The following is an 18,373-nucleotide window of genomic DNA, read 5'->3' as shown; positions in this document are numbered from 1 at the left end:
TTCTCTCGATTGGTCATTAAAGACCACTCGTCTAGTTTCTGCAAAATTCAACTCTCTGATGAAGCCAACAGATTTATTCGTGGCTTATTAACAAGAAACTCCCCGTCAGGGAATCGAACCCTGGTCTTCTGCGTGACAAGCAGAGATACTGTCCACTATACTAACGAGGACTCCTTGAGTATATTTAATTGGCAGGTATCTGGCCGGGGTTAAGAGGAGGTATGCACTATAATTCTGTATTATTGGGGATGAACATCACTCCGGGCCAACGTTGAGAATTTCTCCACTCCTTGGCTGAGAACCACGGTCTCGTACATGTATGTAGGAGCTGACTTCCATCCCAACCTCTTTACAAATGTCTTCAAACTCTTTCATTGTGATCAAAGTCAACTCCTGATGAAGCCGTCAGACCAAGATCATCTGCAAAGAGCAGAGGGCCATATGCCCAATGCCAAACAAGCCGCCGTTTCCGTGGTGTAGTGGTCATCACGTTCGCCTCACACGCGAAAGGTCCCCAGTTCGAAACTGGGCGGAAACACTCCAGGCTGACGTTGAGCTTTTCTCCACTCCTTGGCTGAGAACCACGCCCTTGTACATGTATGTAGGAGCTGACTTCCATCCCAACCTCTTTACAAATGTCTTCAAACTCTTTCATTGTGATCAAAGTCAACTCCTGATGAAGCCGTCAGACCAAGATCATCTGCAAAGAGCAGAGGGCCATATGCCCAATGCCAAACAAGCCGCCGTTTCCGTGGTGTAGTGGTCATCACGTTCGCCTCACACGCGAAAGGTCCCCAGTTCGAAACTGGGCGGAAACACTCCAGGCTGACGTTGAGCTTTTCTCCACTCCTTGGCTGTGAACCACGGCCTTGTACATGTATGTAGGAGCTGACTTCCATCCCAACCTCTTTACAAATGTCTTCAAACTCTTTCATTGTGATCAAAGTCAACTCCTGATGAAGCCGTCAGACCAAGATCATCTGCAAAGAGCAGAGGGCCATATGCCCAATGCCAAACAAGCCGCCGTTTCCGTGGTGTAGTGGTCATCACGTTCGCCTCACACGCGAAAGGTCCCCAGTTCGAAACTGGGCGGAAACAATATCGTTTTTTTTTTGGTTTACTCTGCAGCGGAATATCTTCTCTCGATTGGTCATTAAAGACCACTCGTCTAGTTTCTGCAAAATTCAACTCTCTGATGAAGCCAACAGATTTATTCGTGGCTTATTAACAAGAAACTCCCCGTCAGGGAATCGAACCCTGGTCTTCTGCGTGACAAGCAGAGATACTGTCCACTATACTAACGAGGACTCCTTGAGTATACTTAATTGGCAGGTATCTGGCCGGGGTTAAGAGGAGGTATGCACTATAATTCTGTATTATTGGGGATGAACATCACTCCGGGCCAACGTTGAGAATTTCTCCACTCCTTGGCTGAGAACCACGGTCTCGTACATGTATGTAGGAGCTGACTTCCATCCCAACCTCTTTACAAATGTCTTCAAACTCTTTCATTGTGATCAAAGTCAACTCCTGATGAAGCCGTCAGACCAAGATCATCTGCAAAGAGCAGAGGGCCATATGCCCAATGCCAAACAAGCCGCCGTTTCCGTGGTGTAGTGGTCATCACGTTCGCCTCACACGCGAAAGGTCCCCAGTTCGAAATTGGGCGGAAACAATATCGGTTTTTTTTTGGTTTACTCTGCAGCGGAATATCTTCTCTCAATTGGTCATTAAAGACCACTCGTCTAGTTTCTGCAAAATTCAACTCTCTGATGAAGCCAACAGATTTATTCGTGGCTTATTAACAAGAAACTCCCCGTCAGGGAATCGAACCCTGGTCTTCTGAGTGACAAGCAGAGATACTGTCCACTATACTAACGAGGACTCCTTCAGTATATTTAATTGGCAGGTATCTGGCCGGGGTTAAGAGGAGGTATGCACTATAATTCTGTATTATTGGGGATGAACATCACTCCGGGCCAACGTTGAGAATTTCTCCACTCCTTGGCTGAGAACCACGCCCTTGTACATGTATGTAGGAGCTGACTTCCATCCCAACCTCTTTACAAATGTCTTCAAACTCTTTCATTGTGATCAAAGTCAACTCCTGATGAAGCCGTCGGACCAAGATCATCTGCAAAGAGCAGAGGGCCATATGCCCAATGCAAAACAAGCCGCCGTTTCCGTGGTGTAGTGGTCATCACGTTCTCCTCACACGCGAAAGGTCCCCAGTTCGAAACTGGGCGGAAACACTCCAGGCTGACGTTGAGCTTTTCTCCACTCCTTGGCTGTGAACCACGCCCTTGTACATGTATGTAGGAGCTGACTTCCATCCCAACCTCTTTACAAATGTCTTCAAACTCTTTCATTGTGATCAAAGTCAACTCCTGATGAAGCCGTCGGACCAAGATCATCTGCAAAGAGCAGAGGGCCATATGCCCAATGCAAAACAAGCCGCCGTTTCCGTGGTGTAGTGGTCATCACGTTCTCCTCACACGCGAAAGGTCCCCAGTTCGAAACTGGGCGGAAACACTCCAGGCTGACGTTGAGCTTTTCTCCACTCCTTGGCTGTGAACCACGGCCTTGTACATGTATGTAGGAGCTGACTTCCATCCCAACCTCTTTACAAATGTCTTCAAACTCTTTCATTGTGATCAAAGTCAACTCCTGATGAAGCCGTCAGACCAAGATCATCTGCAAAGAGCAGAGGGCCATATGCCCAATGCCAAACAAGCCGCCGTTTCCGTGGTGTAGTGGTCATCACGTTCGCCTCACACGCGAAAGGTCCCCAGTTCGAAACTGGGCGGAAACAATATCGTTTTTTTTTTGGTTTACTCTGCAGCGGAATATCTTCTCTCGATTGGTCATTAAAGACCACTCGTCTAGTTTCTGCAAAATTCAACTCTCTGATGAAGCCAACAGATTTATTCGTGGCTTATTAACAAGAAACTCCCCGTCAGGGAATCGAACCCTGGTCTTCTGCGTGACAAGCAGAGATACTGTCCACTATACTAACGAGGACTCCTTGAGTATACTTAATTGGCAGGTATCTGGCCGGGGTTAAGAGGAGGTATGCACTATAATTCTGTATTATTGGGGATGAACATCACTCCGGGCCAACGTTGAGAATTTCTCCACTCCTTGGCTGAGAACCACGGTCTCGTACATGTATGTAGGAGCTGACTTCCATCCCAACCTCTTTACAAATGTCTTCAAACTCTTTCATTGTGATCAAAGTCAACTCCTGATGAAGCCGTCAGACCAAGATCATCTGCAAAGAGCAGAGGGCCATATGCCCAATGCCAAACAAGCCGCCGTTTCCGTGGTGTAGTGGTCATCACGTTCGCCTCACACGCGAAAGGTCCCCAGTTCGAAACTGGGCGGAAACAATATCGTTTTTTTTTTGGTTTACTCTGCAGCGGAATATCTTCTCTCGATTGGTCATTAAAGACCACTCGTCTAGTTTCTGCAAAATTCAACTCTCTGATGAAGCCAACAGATTTATTCGTGGCTTATTAACAAGAAACTCCCCGTCAGGGAATCGAACCCTGGTCTTCTGCGTGACAAGCAGAGATACTGTCCACTATACTAACGAGGACTCCTTGAGTATACTTAATTGGCAGGTATCTGGCCGGGGTTAAGAGGAGGTATGCACTATAATTCTGTATTATTGGGGATGAACATCACTCCGGGCCAACGTTGAGAATTTCTCCACTCCTTGGCTGAGAACCACGGTCTCGTACATGTATGTAGGAGCTGACTTCCATCCCAACCTCTTTACAAATGTCTTCAAACTCTTTCATTGTGATCAAAGTCAACTCCTGATGAAGCCGTCAGACCAAGATCATCTGCAAAGAGCAGAGGGCCATATGCCCAATGCCAAACAAGCCGCCGTTTCCGTGGTGTAGTGGTCATCACGTTCGCCTCACACGCGAAAGGTCCCCAGTTCGAAATTGGGCGGAAACAATATCGGTTTTTTTTTGGTTTACTCTGCAGCGGAATATCTTCTCTCAATTGGTCATTAAAGACCACTCGTCTAGTTTCTGCAAAATTCAACTCTCTGATGAAGCCAACAGATTTATTCGTGGCTTATTAACAAGAAACTCCCCGTCAGGGAATCGAACCCTGGTCTTCTGCGTGACAAGCAGAGATACTGTCCACTATACTAACGAGGACTCCTTGAGTATACTTAATTGGCAGGTATCTGGCCGGGGTTAAGAGGAGGTATGCACTATAATTCTGTATTATTGGGGATGAACATCACTCCGGGCCAACGTTGAGAATTTCTCCACTCCTTGGCTGAGAACCACGGTCTCGTACATGTATGTAGGAGCTGACTTCCATCCCAACCTCTTTACAAATGTCTTCAAACTCTTTCATTGTGATCAAAGTCAACTCCTGATGAAGCCGTCAGACCAAGATCATCTGCAAAGAGCAGAGGGCCATATGCCCAATGCCAAACAAGCCGCCGTTTCCGTGGTGTAGTGGTCATCACGTTCGCCTCACACGCGAAAGGTCCCCAGTTCGAAACTGGGCGGAAACACTCCAGGCTGACGTTGAGCTTTTCTCCACTCCTTGGCTGAGAACCACGCCCTTGTACATGTATGTAGGAGCTGACTTCCATCCCAACCTCTTTACAAATGTCTTCAAACTCTTTCATTGTGATCAAAGTCAACTCCTGATGAAGCCGTCAGACCAAGATCATCTGCAAAGAGCAGAGGGCCATATGCCCAATGCCAAACAAGCCGCCGTTTCCGTGGTGTAGTGGTCATCACGTTCGCCTCACACGCGAAAGGTCCCCAGTTCGAAACTGGGCGGAAACAATATCGTTTTTTTTTTGGTTTACTCTGCAGCGGAATATCTTCTCTCGATTGGTCATTAAAGACCACTCGTCTAGTTTCTGCAAAATTCAACTCTCTGATGAAGCCAACAGATTTATTCGTGGCTTATTAACAAGAAACTCCCCGTCAGGGAATCGAACCCTGGTCTTCTGCGTGACAAGCAGAGATACTGTCCACTATACTAACGAGGACTCCTTGAGTATATTTAATTGGCAGGTATCTGGCCGGGGTTAAGAGGAGGTATGCACTATAATTCTGTATTATTGGGGATGAACATCACTCCGGGCCAACGTTGAGAATTTCTCCACTCCTTGGCTGAGAACCACGGTCTCGTACATGTATGTAGGAGCTGACTTCCATCCCAACCTCTTTACAAATGTCTTCAAACTCTTTCATTGTGATCAAAGTCAACTCCTGATGAAGCCGTCAGACCAAGATCATCTGCAAAGAGCAGAGGGCCATATGCCCAATGCCAAACAAGCCGCCGTTTCCGTGGTGTAGTGGTCATCACGTTCGCCTCACACGCGAAAGGTCCCCAGTTCGAAACTGGGCGGAAACACTCCAGGCTGACGTTGAGCTTTTCTCCACTCCTTGGCTGAGAACCACGCCCTTGTACATGTATGTAGGAGCTGACTTCCATCCCAACCTCTTTACAAATGTCTTCAAACTCTTTCATTGTGATCAAAGTCAACTCCTGATGAAGCCGTCAGACCAAGATCATCTGCAAAGAGCAGAGGGCCATATGCCCAATGCCAAACAAGCCGCCGTTTCCGTGGTGTAGTGGTCATCACGTTCGCCTCACACGCGAAAGGTCCCCAGTTCGAAACTGGGCGGAAACAATATCGTTTTTTTTTTGGTTTACTCTGCAGCGGAATATCTTCTCTCGATTGGTCATTAAAGACCACTCGTCTAGTTTCTGCAAAATTCAACTCTCTGATGAAGCCAACAGATTTATTCGTGGCTTATTAACAAGAAACTCCCCGTCAGGGAATCGAACCCTGGTCTTCTGCGTGACAAGCAGAGATACTGTCCACTATACTAAAGGGGACTCCTTGAGTATATTTAATTGGCAGGTATCTGGCCGTGGTTAAGAGGAGGTATGCACTATAATTCTGTATTATTGGGGATGAACATCACTCCGGGCCAACGTTGAGAATTTCTCCACTCCTTGGCTGAGAACCACGGTCTCGTACATGTATGTAGGAGCTGACTTCCATCCCAACCTCTTTACAAATGTCTTCAAACTCTTTCATTGTGATCAAAGTCAACTCCTGATGAAGCCGTCAGACCAAGATCATCTGCAAAGAGCAGAGGGCCATATGCCCAATGCCAAACAAGCCGCCGTTTCCGTGGTGTAGTGGTCATCACGTTCGCCTCACACGCGAAAGGTCCCCAGTTCGAAACTGGGCGGAAACACTCCAGGCTGACGTTGAGCTTTTCTCCACTCCTTGGCTGAGAACCACGCCCTTGTACATGTATGTAGGAGCTGACTTCCATCCCAACCTCTTTACAAATGTCTTCAAACTCTTTCATTGTGATCAAAGTCAACTCCTGATGAAGCCGTCAGACCAAGATCATCTGCAAAGAGCAGAGGGCCATATGCCCAATGCCAAACAAGCCGCCGTTTCCGTGGTGTAGTGGTCATCACGTTCGCCTCACACGCGAAAGGTCCCCAGTTCGAAACTGGGCGGAAACAATATCGTTTTTTTTTTGGTTTACTCTGCAGCGGAATATCTTCTCTCGATTGGTCATTAAAGACCACTCGTCTAGTTTCTGCAAAATTCAACTCTCTGATGAAGCCAACAGATTTATTCGTGGCTTATTAACAAGAAACTCCCCGTCAGGGAATCGAACCCTGGTCTTCTGCGTGACAAGCAGAGATACTGTCCACTATACTAAAGGGGACTCCTTGAGTATATTTAATTGGCAGGTATCTGGCCGTGGTTAAGAGGAGGTATGCACTATAATTCTGTATTATTGGGGATGAACATCACTCCGGGCCAACGTTGAGAATTTCTCCACTCCTTGGCTGAGAACCACGGTCTCGTACATGTATGTAGGAGCTGACTTCCATCCCAACCTCTTTACAAATGTCTTCAAACTCTTTCATTGTGATCAAAGTCAACTCCTGATGAAGCCGTCAGACCAAGATCATCTGCAAAGAGCAGAGGGCCATATGCCCAATGCCAAACAAGCCGCCGTTTCCGTGGTGTAGTGGTCATCACGTTCGCCTCACACGCGAAAGGTCCCCAGTTCGAAACTGGGCGGAAACACTCCAGGCTGACGTTGAGCTTTTCTCCACTCCTTGGCTGAGAACCACGCCCTTGTACATGTATGTAGGAGCTGACTTCCATCCCAACCTCTTTACAAATGTCTTCAAACTCTTTCATTGTGATCAAAGTCAACTCCTGATGAAGCCGTCAGACCAAGATCATCTGCAAAGAGCAGAGGGCCATATGCCCAATGCCAAACAAGCCGCCGTTTCCGTGGTGTAGTGGTCATCACGTTCGCCTCACACGCGAAAGGTCCCCAGTTCGAAACTGGGCGGAAACAATATCGTTTTTTTTTTGTTTACTCTGCAGCGGAATATCTTCTCTCGATTGGTCATTAAAGACCACTCGTCTAGTTTCTGCAAAATTCAACTCTCTGATGAAGCCAACAGATTTATTCGTGGCTTATTAACAAGAAACTCCCCGTCAGGGAATCGAACCCTGGTCTTCTGCGTGACAAGCAGAGATACTGTCCACTATACTAACGAGGACTCCTTGAGTATATTTAATTGGCAGGTATCTGGCCGGGGTTAAGAGGAGGTATGCACTATAATTCTGTATTATTGGGGATGAACATCACTCCGGGCCAACGTTGAGAATTTCTCCACTCCTTGGCTGAGAACCACGGTCTCGTACATGTATGTAGGAGCTGACTTCCATCCCAACCTCTTTACAAATGTCTTCAAACTCTTTCATTGTGATCAAAGTCAACTCCTGATGAAGCCGTCAGACCAAGATCATCTGCAAAGAGCAGAGGGCCATATGCCCAATGCCAAACAAGCCGCCGTTTCCGTGGTGTAGTGGTCATCACGTTCGCCTCACACGCGAAAGGTCCCCAGTTCGAAACTGGGCGGAAACACTCCAGGCTGACGTTGAGCTTTTCTCCACTCCTTGGCTGAGAACCACGCCCTTGTACATGTATGTAGGAGCTGACTTCCATCCCAACCTCTTTACAAATGTCTTCAAACTCTTTCATTGTGATCAAAGTCAACTCCTGATGAAGCCGTCAGACCAAGATCATCTGCAAAGAGCAGAGGGCCATATGCCCAATGCCAAACAAGCCGCCGTTTCCGTGGTGTAGTGGTCATCACGTTCGCCTCACACGCGAAAGGTCCCCAGTTCGAAACTGGGCGGAAACAATATCGTTTTTTTTTTGTTTACTCTGCAGCGGAATATCTTCTCTCGATTGGTCATTAAAGACCACTCGTCTAGTTTCTGCAAAATTCAACTCTCTGATGAAGCCAACAGATTTATTCGTGGCTTATTAACAAGAAACTCCCCGTCAGGGAATCGAACCCTGGTCTTCTGCGTGACAAGCAGAGATACTGTCCACTATACTAACGAGGACTCCTTGAGTATATTTAATTGGCAGGTATCTGGCCGGGGTTAAGAGGAGGTATGCACTATAATTCTGTATTATTGGGGATGAACATCACTCCGGGCCAACGTTGAGAATTTCTCCACTCCTTGGCTGAGAACCACGGTCTCGTACATGTATGTAGGAGCTGACTTCCATCCCAACCTCTTTACAAATGTCTTCAAACTCTTTCATTGTGATCAAAGTCAACTCCTGATGAAGCCGTCAGACCAAGATCATCTGCAAAGAGCAGAGGGCCATATGCCCAATGCCAAACAAGCCGCCGTTTCCGTGGTGTAGTGGTCATCACGTTCGCCTCACACGCGAAAGGTCCCCAGTTCGAAACTGGGCGGAAACACTCCAGGCTGACGTTGAGCTTTTCTCCACTCCTTGGCTGAGAACCACGCCCTTGTACATGTATGTAGGAGCTGACTTCCATCCCAACCTCTTTACAAATGTCTTCAAACTCTTTCATTGTGATCAAAGTCAACTCCTGATGAAGCCGTCAGACCAAGATCATCTGCAAAGAGCAGAGGGCCATATGCCCAATGCCAAACAAGCCGCCGTTTCCGTGGTGTAGTGGTCATCACGTTCGCCTCACACGCGAAAGGTCCCCAGTTCGAAACTGGGCGGAAACACTCCAGGCTGACGTTGAGCTTTTCTCCACTCCTTGGCTGTGAACCACGGCCTTGTACATGTATGTAGGAGCTGACTTCCATCCCAACCTCTTTACAAATGTCTTCAAACTCTTTCATTGTGATCAAAGTCAACTCCTGATGAAGCCGTCAGACCAAGATCATCTGCAAAGAGCAGAGGGCCATATGCCCAATGCCAAACAAGCCGCCGTTTCCGTGGTGTAGTGGTCATCACGTTCGCCTCACACGCGAAAGGTCCCCAGTTCGAAACTGGGCGGAAACAATATCGTTTTTTTTTTGGTTTACTCTGCAGCGGAATATCTTCTCTCGATTGGTCATTAAAGACCACTCGTCTAGTTTCTGCAAAATTCAACTCTCTGATGAAGCCAACAGATTTATTCGTGGCTTATTAACAAGAAACTCCCCGTCAGGGAATCGAACCCTGGTCTTCTGCGTGACAAGCAGAGATACTGTCCACTATACTAACGAGGACTCCTTGAGTATACTTAATTGGCAGGTATCTGGCCGGGGTTAAGAGGAGGTATGCACTATAATTCTGTATTATTGGGGATGAACATCACTCCGGGCCAACGTTGAGAATTTCTCCACTCCTTGGCTGAGAACCACGGTCTCGTACATGTATGTAGGAGCTGACTTCCATCCCAACCTCTTTACAAATGTCTTCAAACTCTTTCATTGTGATCAAAGTCAACTCCTGATGAAGCCGTCAGACCAAGATCATCTGCAAAGAGCAGAGGGCCATATGCCCAATGCCAAACAAGCCGCCGTTTCCGTGGTGTAGTGGTCATCACGTTCGCCTCACACGCGAAAGGTCCCCAGTTCGAAATTGGGCGGAAACAATATCGGTTTTTTTTTGGTTTACTCTGCAGCGGAATATCTTCTCTCAATTGGTCATTAAAGACCACTCGTCTAGTTTCTGCAAAATTCAACTCTCTGATGAAGCCAACAGATTTATTCGTGGCTTATTAACAAGAAACTCCCCGTCAGGGAATCGAACCCTGGTCTTCTGAGTGACAAGCAGAGATACTGTCCACTATACTAACGAGGACTCCTTCAGTATATTTAATTGGCAGGTATCTGGCCGGGGTTAAGAGGAGGTATGCACTATAATTCTGTATTATTGGGGATGAACATCACTCCGGGCCAACGTTGAGAATTTCTCCACTCCTTGGCTGAGAACCACGCCCTTGTACATGTATGTAGGAGCTGACTTCCATCCCAACCTCTTTACAAATGTCTTCAAACTCTTTCATTGTGATCAAAGTCAACTCCTGATGAAGCCGTCGGACCAAGATCATCTGCAAAGAGCAGAGGGCCATATGCCCAATGCAAAACAAGCCGCCGTTTCCGTGGTGTAGTGGTCATCACGTTCTCCTCACACGCGAAAGGTCCCCAGTTCGAAACTGGGCGGAAACACTCCAGGCTGACGTTGAGCTTTTCTCCACTCCTTGGCTGTGAACCACGCCCTTGTACATGTATGTAGGAGCTGACTTCCATCCCAACCTCTTTACAAATGTCTTCAAACTCTTTCATTGTGATCAAAGTCAACTCCTGATGAAGCCGTCAGACCAAGATCATCTGCAAAGAGCAGAGGGCCATATGCCCAATGCCAAACAAGCCGCCGTTTCCGTGGTGTAGTGGTCATCACGTTCGCCTCACACGCGAAAGGTCCCCAGTTCGAAACTGGGCGGAAACAATATCGTTTTTTTTTTGGTTTACTCTGCAGCGGAATATCTTCTCTCGATTGGTCATTAAAGACCACTCGTCTAGTTTCTGCAAAATTCAACTCTCTGATGAAGCCAACAGATTTATTCGTGGCTTATTAACAAGAAACTCCCGGTCAGGGAATCGAACCCTGGTCTTCTGCGTGACAAGCAGAGATACTGTCCACTATACTAACGAGGACTCCTTGAGTATACTTAATTGGCAGGTATCTGGCCGGGGTTAAGAGGAGGTATGCACTATAATTCTGTATTATTGGGGATGAACATCACTCCGGGCCAACGTTGAGAATTTCTCCACTCCTTGGCTGAGAACCACGGTCTCGTACATGTATGTAGGAGCTGACTTCCATCCCAACCTCTTTACAAATGTCTTCAAACTCTTTCATTGTGATCAAAGTCAACTCCTGATGAAGCCGTCAGACCAAGATCATCTGCAAAGAGCAGAGGGCCATATGCCCAATGCCAAACAAGCCGCCGTTTCCGTGGTGTAGTGGTCATCACGTTCGCCTCACACGCGAAAGGTCCCCAGTTCGAAACTGGGCGGAAACACTCCAGGCTGACGTTGAGCTTTTCTCCACTCCTTGGCTGAGAACCACGCCCTTGTACATGTATGTAGGAGCTGACTTCCATCCCAACCTCTTTACAAATGTCTTCAAACTCTTTCATTGTGATCAAAGTCAACTCCTGATGAAGCCGTCAGACCAAGATCATCTGCAAAGAGCAGAGGGCCATATGCCCAATGCCAAACAAGCCGCCGTTTCCGTGGTGTAGTGGTCATCACGTTCGCCTCACACGCGAAAGGTCCCCAGTTTGAAACTGGGCGGAAACAATATCGTTTTTTTTTTGGTTTACTCTGCAGCGGAATATCTTCTCTCGATTGGTCATTAAAGACCACTCGTCTAGTTTCTGCAAAATTCAACTCTCTGATGAAGCCAACAGATTTATTCGTGGCTTATTAACAAGAAACTCCCCGTCAGGGAATCGAACCCTGGTCTTCTGCGTGACAAGCAGAGATACTGTCCACTATACTAACGAGGACTCCTTGAGTATATTTAATTGGCAGGTATCTGGCCGGGGTTAAGAGGAGGTATGCACTATAATTCTGTATTATTGGGGATGAACATCACTCCGGGCCAACGTTGAGAATTTCTCCACTCCTTGGCTGAGAACCACGGTCTCGTACATGTATGTAGGAGCTGACTTCCATCCCAACCTCTTTACAAATGTCTTCAAACTCTTTCATTGTGATCAAAGTCAACTCCTGATGAAGCCGTCAGACCAAGATCATCTGCAAAGAGCAGAGGGCCATATGCCCAATGCCAAACAAGCCGCCGTTTCCGTGGTGTAGTGGTCATCACGTTCGCCTCACACGCGAAAGGTCCCCAGTTCGAAACTGGGCGGAAACAATATCGTTTTTTTTTTGGTTTACTCTGCAGCGGAATATCTTCTCTCGATTGGTCATTAAAGACCACTCGTCTAGTTTCTGCAAAATTCAACTCTCTGATGAAGCCAACAGATTTATTCGTGGCTTATTAACAAGAAACTCCCCGTCAGGGAATCGAACCCTGGTCTTCTGCGTGACAAGCAGAGATACTGTCCACTATACTAAAGGGGACTCCTTGAGTATATTTAATTGGCAGGTATCTGGCCGTGGTTAAGAGGAGGTATGCACTATAATTCTGTATTATTGGGGATGAACATCACTCCGGGCCAACGTTGAGAATTTCTCCACTCCTTGGCTGAGAACCACGGTCTCGTACATGTATGTAGGAGCTGACTTCCATCCCAACCTCTTTACAAATGTCTTCAAACTCTTTCATTGTGATCAAAGTCAACTCCTGATGAAGCCGTCAGACCAAGATCATCTGCAAAGAGCAGAGGGCCATATGCCCAATGCCAAACAAGCCGCCGTTTCCGTGGTGTAGTGGTCATCACGTTCGCCTCACACGCGAAAGGTCCCCAGTTCGAAACTGGGCGGAAACACTCCAGGCTGACGTTGAGCTTTTCTCCACTCCTTGGCTGAGAACCACGCCCTTGTACATGTATGTAGGAGCTGACTTCCATCCCAACCTCTTTACAAATGTCTTCAAACTCTTTCATTGTGATCAAAGTCAACTCCTGATGAAGCCGTCAGACCAAGATCATCTGCAAAGAGCAGAGGGCCATATGCCCAATGCCAAACAAGCCGCCGTTTCCGTGGTGTAGTGGTCATCACGTTCGCCTCACACGCGAAAGGTCCCCAGTTCGAAACTGGGCGGAAACACTCCAGGCTGACGTTGAGCTTTTCTCCACTCCTTGGCTGTGAACCACGGCCTTGTACATGTATGTAGGAGCTGACTTCCATCCCAACCTCTTTACAAATGTCTTCAAACTCTTTCATTGTGATCAAAGTCAACTCCTGATGAAGCCGTCAGACCAAGATCATCTGCAAAGAGCAGAGGGCCATATGCCCAATGCCAAACAAGCCGCCGTTTCCGTGGTGTAGTGGTCATCACGTTCGCCTCACACGCGAAAGGTCCCCAGTTCGAAACTGGGCGGAAACAATATCGTTTTTTTTTTGGTTTACTCTGCAGCGGAATATCTTCTCTCGATTGGTCATTAAAGACCACTCGTCTAGTTTCTGCAAAATTCAACTCTCTGATGAAGCCAACAGATTTATTCGTGGCTTATTAACAAGAAACTCCCCGTCAGGGAATCGAACCCTGGTCTTCTGCGTGACAAGCAGAGATACTGTCCACTATACTAACGAGGACTCCTTGAGTATACTTAATTGGCAGGTATCTGGCCGGGGTTAAGAGGAGGTATGCACTATAATTCTGTATTATTGGGGATGAACATCACTCCGGGCCAACGTTGAGAATTTCTCCACTCCTTGGCTGAGAACCACGGTCTCGTACATGTATGTAGGAGCTGACTTCCATCCCAACCTCTTTACAAATGTCTTCAAACTCTTTCATTGTGATCAAAGTCAACTCCTGATGAAGCCGTCAGACCAAGATCATCTGCAAAGAGCAGAGGGCCATATGCCCAATGCCAAACAAGCCGCCGTTTCCGTGGTGTAGTGGTCATCACGTTCGCCTCACACGCGAAAGGTCCCCAGTTCGAAATTGGGCGGAAACAATATCGGTTTTTTTTTGGTTTACTCTGCAGCGGAATATCTTCTCTCAATTGGTCATTAAAGACCACTCGTCTAGTTTCTGCAAAATTCAACTCTCTGATGAAGCCAACAGATTTATTCGTGGCTTATTAACAAGAAACTCCCCGTCAGGGAATCGAACCCTGGTCTTCTGAGTGACAAGCAGAGATACTGTCCACTATACTAACGAGGACTCCTTCAGTATATTTAATTGGCAGGTATCTGGCCGGGGTTAAGAGGAGGTATGCACTATAATTCTGTATTATTGGGGATGAACATCACTCCGGGCCAACGTTGAGAATTTCTCCACTCCTTGGCTGAGAACCACGCCCTTGTACATGTATGTAGGAGCTGACTTCCATCCCAACCTCTTTACAAATGTCTTCAAACTCTTTCATTGTGATCAAAGTCAACTCCTGATGAAGCCGTCGGACCAAGATCATCTGCAAAGAGCAGAGGGCCATATGCCCAATGCAAAACAAGCCGCCGTTTCCGTGGTGTAGTGGTCATCACGTTCTCCTCACACGCGAAAGGTCCCCAGTTCGAAACTGGGCGGAAACACTCCAGGCTGACGTTGAGCTTTTCTCCACTCCTTGGCTGTGAACCACGCCCTTGTACATGTATGTAGGAGCTGACTTCCATCCCAACCTCTTTACAAATGTCTTCAAACTCTTTCATTGTGATCAAAGTCAACTCCTGATGAAGCCGTCAGACCAAGATCATCTGCAAAGAGCAGAGGGCCATATGCCCAATGCCAAACAAGCCGCCGTTTCCGTGGTGTAGTGGTCATCACGTTCGCCTCACACGCGAAAGGTCCCCAGTTCGAAACTGGGCGGAAACAATATCGTTTTTTTTTTGGTTTACTCTGCAGCGGAATATCTTCTCTCGATTGGTCATTAAAGACCACTCGTCTAGTTTCTGCAAAATTCAACTCTCTGATGAAGCCAACAGATTTATTCGTGGCTTATTAACAAGAAACTCCCGGTCAGGGAATCGAACCCTGGTCTTCTGCGTGACAAGCAGAGATACTGTCCACTATACTAACGAGGACTCCTTGAGTATACTTAATTGGCAGGTATCTGGCCGGGGTTAAGAGGAGGTATGCACTATAATTCTGTATTATTGGGGATGAACATCACTCCGGGCCAACGTTGAGAATTTCTCCACTCCTTGGCTGAGAACCACGGTCTCGTACATGTATGTAGGAGCTGACTTCCATCCCAACCTCTTTACAAATGTCTTCAAACTCTTTCATTGTGATCAAAGTCAACTCCTGATGAAGCCGTCAGACCAAGATCATCTGCAAAGAGCAGAGGGCCATATGCCCAATGCCAAACAAGCCGCCGTTTCCGTGGTGTAGTGGTCATCACGTTCGCCTCACACGCGAAAGGTCCCCAGTTCGAAACTGGGCGGAAACACTCCAGGCTGACGTTGAGCTTTTCTCCACTCCTTGGCTGAGAACCACGCCCTTGTACATGTATGTAGGAGCTGACTTCCATCCCAACCTCTTTACAAATGTCTTCAAACTCTTTCATTGTGATCAAAGTCAACTCCTGATGAAGCCGTCAGACCAAGATCATCTGCAAAGAGCAGAGGGCCATATGCCCAATGCCAAACAAGCCGCCGTTTCCGTGGTGTAGTGGTCATCACGTTCGCCTCACACGCGAAAGGTCCCCAGTTTGAAACTGGGCGGAAACAATATCGTTTTTTTTTTGGTTTACTCTGCAGCGGAATATCTTCTCTCGATTGGTCATTAAAGACCACTCGTCTAGTTTCTGCAAAATTCAACTCTCTGATGAAGCCAACAGATTTATTCGTGGCTTATTAACAAGAAACTCCCCGTCAGGGAATCGAACCCTGGTCTTCTGCGTGACAAGCAGAGATACTGTCCACTATACTAACGAGGACTCCTTGAGTATATTTAATTGGCAGGTATCTGGCCGGGGTTAAGAGGAGGTATGCACTATAATTCTGTATTATTGGGGATGAACATCACTCCGGGCCAACGTTGAGAATTTCTCCACTCCTTGGCTGAGAACCACGGTCTCGTACATGTATGTAGGAGCTGACTTCCATCCCAACCTCTTTACAAATGTCTTCAAACTCTTTCATTGTGATCAAAGTCAACTCCTGATGAAGCCGTCAGACCAAGATCATCTGCAAAGAGCAGAGGGCCATATGCCCAATGCCAAACAAGCCGCCGTTTCCGTGGTGTAGTGGTCATCACGTTCGCCTCACACGCGAAAGGTCCCCAGTTCGAAACTGGGCGGAAACAATATCGTTTTTTTTTTGGTTTACTCTGCAGCGGAATATCTTCTCTCGATTGGTCATTAAAGACCACTCGTCTAGTTTCTGCAAAATTCAACTCTCTGATGAAGCCAACAGATTTATTCGTGGCTTATTAACAAGAAACTCCCCGTCAGGGAATCGAACCCTGGTCTTCTGCGTGACAAGCAGAGATACTGTCCACTATACTAAAGGGGACTCCTTGAGTATATTTAATTGGCAGGTATCTGGCCGTGGTTAAGAGGAGGTATGCACTATAATTCTGTATTATTGGGGATGAACATCACTCCGGGCCAACGTTGAGAATTTCTCCACTCCTTGGCTGAGAACCACGGTCTCGTACATGTATGTAGGAGCTGACTTCCATCCCAACCTCTTTACAAATGTCTTCAAACTCTTTCATTGTGATCAAAGTCAACTCCTGATGAAGCCGTCAGACCAAGATCATCTGCAAAGAGCAGAGGGCCATATGCCCAATGCCAAACAAGCCGCCGTTTCCGTGGTGTAGTGGTCATCACGTTCGCCTCACACGCGAAAGGTCCCCAGTTCGAAACTGGGCGGAAACACTCCAGGCTGACGTTGAGCTTTTCTCCACTCCTTGGCTGAGAACCACGCCCTTGTACATGTATGTAGGAGCTGACTTCCATCCCAACCTCTTTACAAATGTCTTCAAACTCTTTCATTGTGATCAAAGTCAACTCCTGATGAAGCCGTCAGACCAAGATCATCTGCAAAGAGCAGAGGGCCATATGCCCAATGCCAAACAAGCCGCCGTTTCCGTGGTGTAGTGGTCATCACGTTCGCCTCACACGCGAAAGGTCCCCAGTTCGAAACTGGGCGGAAACAATATCGTTTTTTTTTTGGTTTACTCTGCAGCGGAATATCTTCTCTCGATTGGTCATTAAAGACCACTCGTCTAGTTTCTGCAAAATTCAACTCTCTGATGAAGCCAACAGATTTATTCGTGGCTTATTAACAAGAAACTCCCCGTCAGGGAATCGAACCCTGGTCTTCTGCGTGACAAGCAGAGATACTGTCCACTATACTAACGAGGACTCCTTGAGTATATTTAATTGGCAGGTATCTGGCCGGGGTTAAGAGGAGGTATGCACTATAATTCTGTATTATTGGGGATGAACATCACTCCGGGCCAACGTTGAGAATTTCTCCACTCCTTGGCTGAGAACCACGGTCTCGTACATGTATGTAGGAGCTGACTTCCATCCCAACCTCTTTACAAATGTCTTCAAACTCTTTCATTGTGATCAAAGTCAACTCCTGATGAAGCCGTCAGACCAAGATCATCTGCAAAGAGCAGAGGGCCATATGCCCAATGCCAAACAAGCCGCCGTTTCCGTGGTGTAGTGGTCATCACGTTCGCCTCACACGCGAAAGGTCCCCAGTTCGAAACTGGGCGGAAACACTCCAGGCTGACGTTGAGCTTTTCTCCACTCCTTGGCTGAGAACCACGCCCTTGTACATGTATGTAGGAGCTGACTTCCATCCCAACCTCTTTACAAATGTCTTCAAACTCTTTCATTGTGATCAAAGTCAACTCCTGATGAAGCCGTCAGACCAAGATCATCTGCAAAGAGCAGAGGGCCATATGCCCAATGCCAAACAAGCCGCCGTTTCCGTGGTGTAGTGGTCATCACGTTCGCCTCACACGCGAAAGGTCCCCAGTTCGAAACTGGGCGGAAACAATATCGTTTTTTTTTTGGTTTACTCTGCAGCGGAATATCTTCTCTCGATTGGTCATTAAAGACCACTCGTCTAGTTTCTGCAAAATTCAACTCTCTGATGAAGCCAACAGATTTATTCGTGGCTTATTAACAAGAAACTCCCCGTCAGGGAATCGAACCCTGGTCTTCTGCGTGACAAGCAGAGATACTGTCCACTATACTAAAGGGGACTCCTTGAGTATATTTAATTGGCAGGTATCTGGCCGTGGTTAAGAGGAGGTATGCACTATAATTCTGTATTATTGGGGATGAACATCACTCCGGGCCAACGTTGAGAATTTCTCCACTCCTTGGCTGAGAACCACGGTCTCGTACATGTATGTAGGAGCTGACTTCCATCCCAACCTCTTTACAAATGTCT

General features: G+C 47.2%; 13 non-coding genes across 13 annotated transcripts; all 13 read right to left on the bottom strand.

Moving 5' to 3' along the window:
- Positions 1-98: 98 nt before the first annotated feature.
- Positions 99-170, bottom strand: trnad-guc (transfer RNA aspartic acid (anticodon GUC)). Its single transcript has one exon. It is a non-coding gene; the product is annotated as a tRNA-Asp (tRNA).
- Positions 171-1,235: 1,065 nt separating this feature from the next.
- On the bottom strand, positions 1,236-1,307 carry trnad-guc (transfer RNA aspartic acid (anticodon GUC)). The gene has a single exon. It is a non-coding gene; the product is annotated as a tRNA-Asp (tRNA).
- A 1,642-nt stretch (positions 1,308-2,949) lies between these two features.
- trnad-guc (transfer RNA aspartic acid (anticodon GUC)) lies at positions 2,950-3,021 on the bottom strand. The gene has a single exon. It is a non-coding gene; the product is annotated as a tRNA-Asp (tRNA).
- Positions 3,022-3,526: 505 nt separating this feature from the next.
- trnad-guc (transfer RNA aspartic acid (anticodon GUC)) lies at positions 3,527-3,598 on the bottom strand. Its single transcript has one exon. It is a non-coding gene; the product is annotated as a tRNA-Asp (tRNA).
- A 505-nt stretch (positions 3,599-4,103) lies between these two features.
- trnad-guc (transfer RNA aspartic acid (anticodon GUC)) lies at positions 4,104-4,175 on the bottom strand. The gene has a single exon. It is a non-coding gene; the product is annotated as a tRNA-Asp (tRNA).
- A 785-nt stretch (positions 4,176-4,960) lies between these two features.
- trnad-guc (transfer RNA aspartic acid (anticodon GUC)) lies at positions 4,961-5,032 on the bottom strand. Its single transcript has one exon. It is a non-coding gene; the product is annotated as a tRNA-Asp (tRNA).
- A 2,498-nt stretch (positions 5,033-7,530) lies between these two features.
- Positions 7,531-7,602, bottom strand: trnad-guc (transfer RNA aspartic acid (anticodon GUC)). The gene has a single exon. It is a non-coding gene; the product is annotated as a tRNA-Asp (tRNA).
- A 784-nt stretch (positions 7,603-8,386) lies between these two features.
- On the bottom strand, positions 8,387-8,458 carry trnad-guc (transfer RNA aspartic acid (anticodon GUC)). Its single transcript has one exon. It is a non-coding gene; the product is annotated as a tRNA-Asp (tRNA).
- A 1,065-nt stretch (positions 8,459-9,523) lies between these two features.
- On the bottom strand, positions 9,524-9,595 carry trnad-guc (transfer RNA aspartic acid (anticodon GUC)). Its single transcript has one exon. It is a non-coding gene; the product is annotated as a tRNA-Asp (tRNA).
- A 2,219-nt stretch (positions 9,596-11,814) lies between these two features.
- Positions 11,815-11,886, bottom strand: trnad-guc (transfer RNA aspartic acid (anticodon GUC)). The gene has a single exon. It is a non-coding gene; the product is annotated as a tRNA-Asp (tRNA).
- A 1,642-nt stretch (positions 11,887-13,528) lies between these two features.
- On the bottom strand, positions 13,529-13,600 carry trnad-guc (transfer RNA aspartic acid (anticodon GUC)). The gene has a single exon. It is a non-coding gene; the product is annotated as a tRNA-Asp (tRNA).
- Positions 13,601-15,819: 2,219 nt separating this feature from the next.
- trnad-guc (transfer RNA aspartic acid (anticodon GUC)) lies at positions 15,820-15,891 on the bottom strand. The gene has a single exon. It is a non-coding gene; the product is annotated as a tRNA-Asp (tRNA).
- A 1,362-nt stretch (positions 15,892-17,253) lies between these two features.
- On the bottom strand, positions 17,254-17,325 carry trnad-guc (transfer RNA aspartic acid (anticodon GUC)). Its single transcript has one exon. It is a non-coding gene; the product is annotated as a tRNA-Asp (tRNA).
- Between the last annotated feature and the right edge of the window lie 1,048 nt (positions 17,326-18,373).

Source organism: Pungitius pungitius, unplaced genomic scaffold, assembly GCF_949316345.1.
Source record: "Pungitius pungitius unplaced genomic scaffold, fPunPun2.1 scaffold_25, whole genome shotgun sequence".
Lineage (NCBI taxonomy): Eukaryota > Metazoa > Chordata > Actinopteri > Perciformes > Gasterosteidae > Pungitius > Pungitius pungitius.
This window is presented reverse-complemented; position numbering and strand designations above follow the sequence as displayed.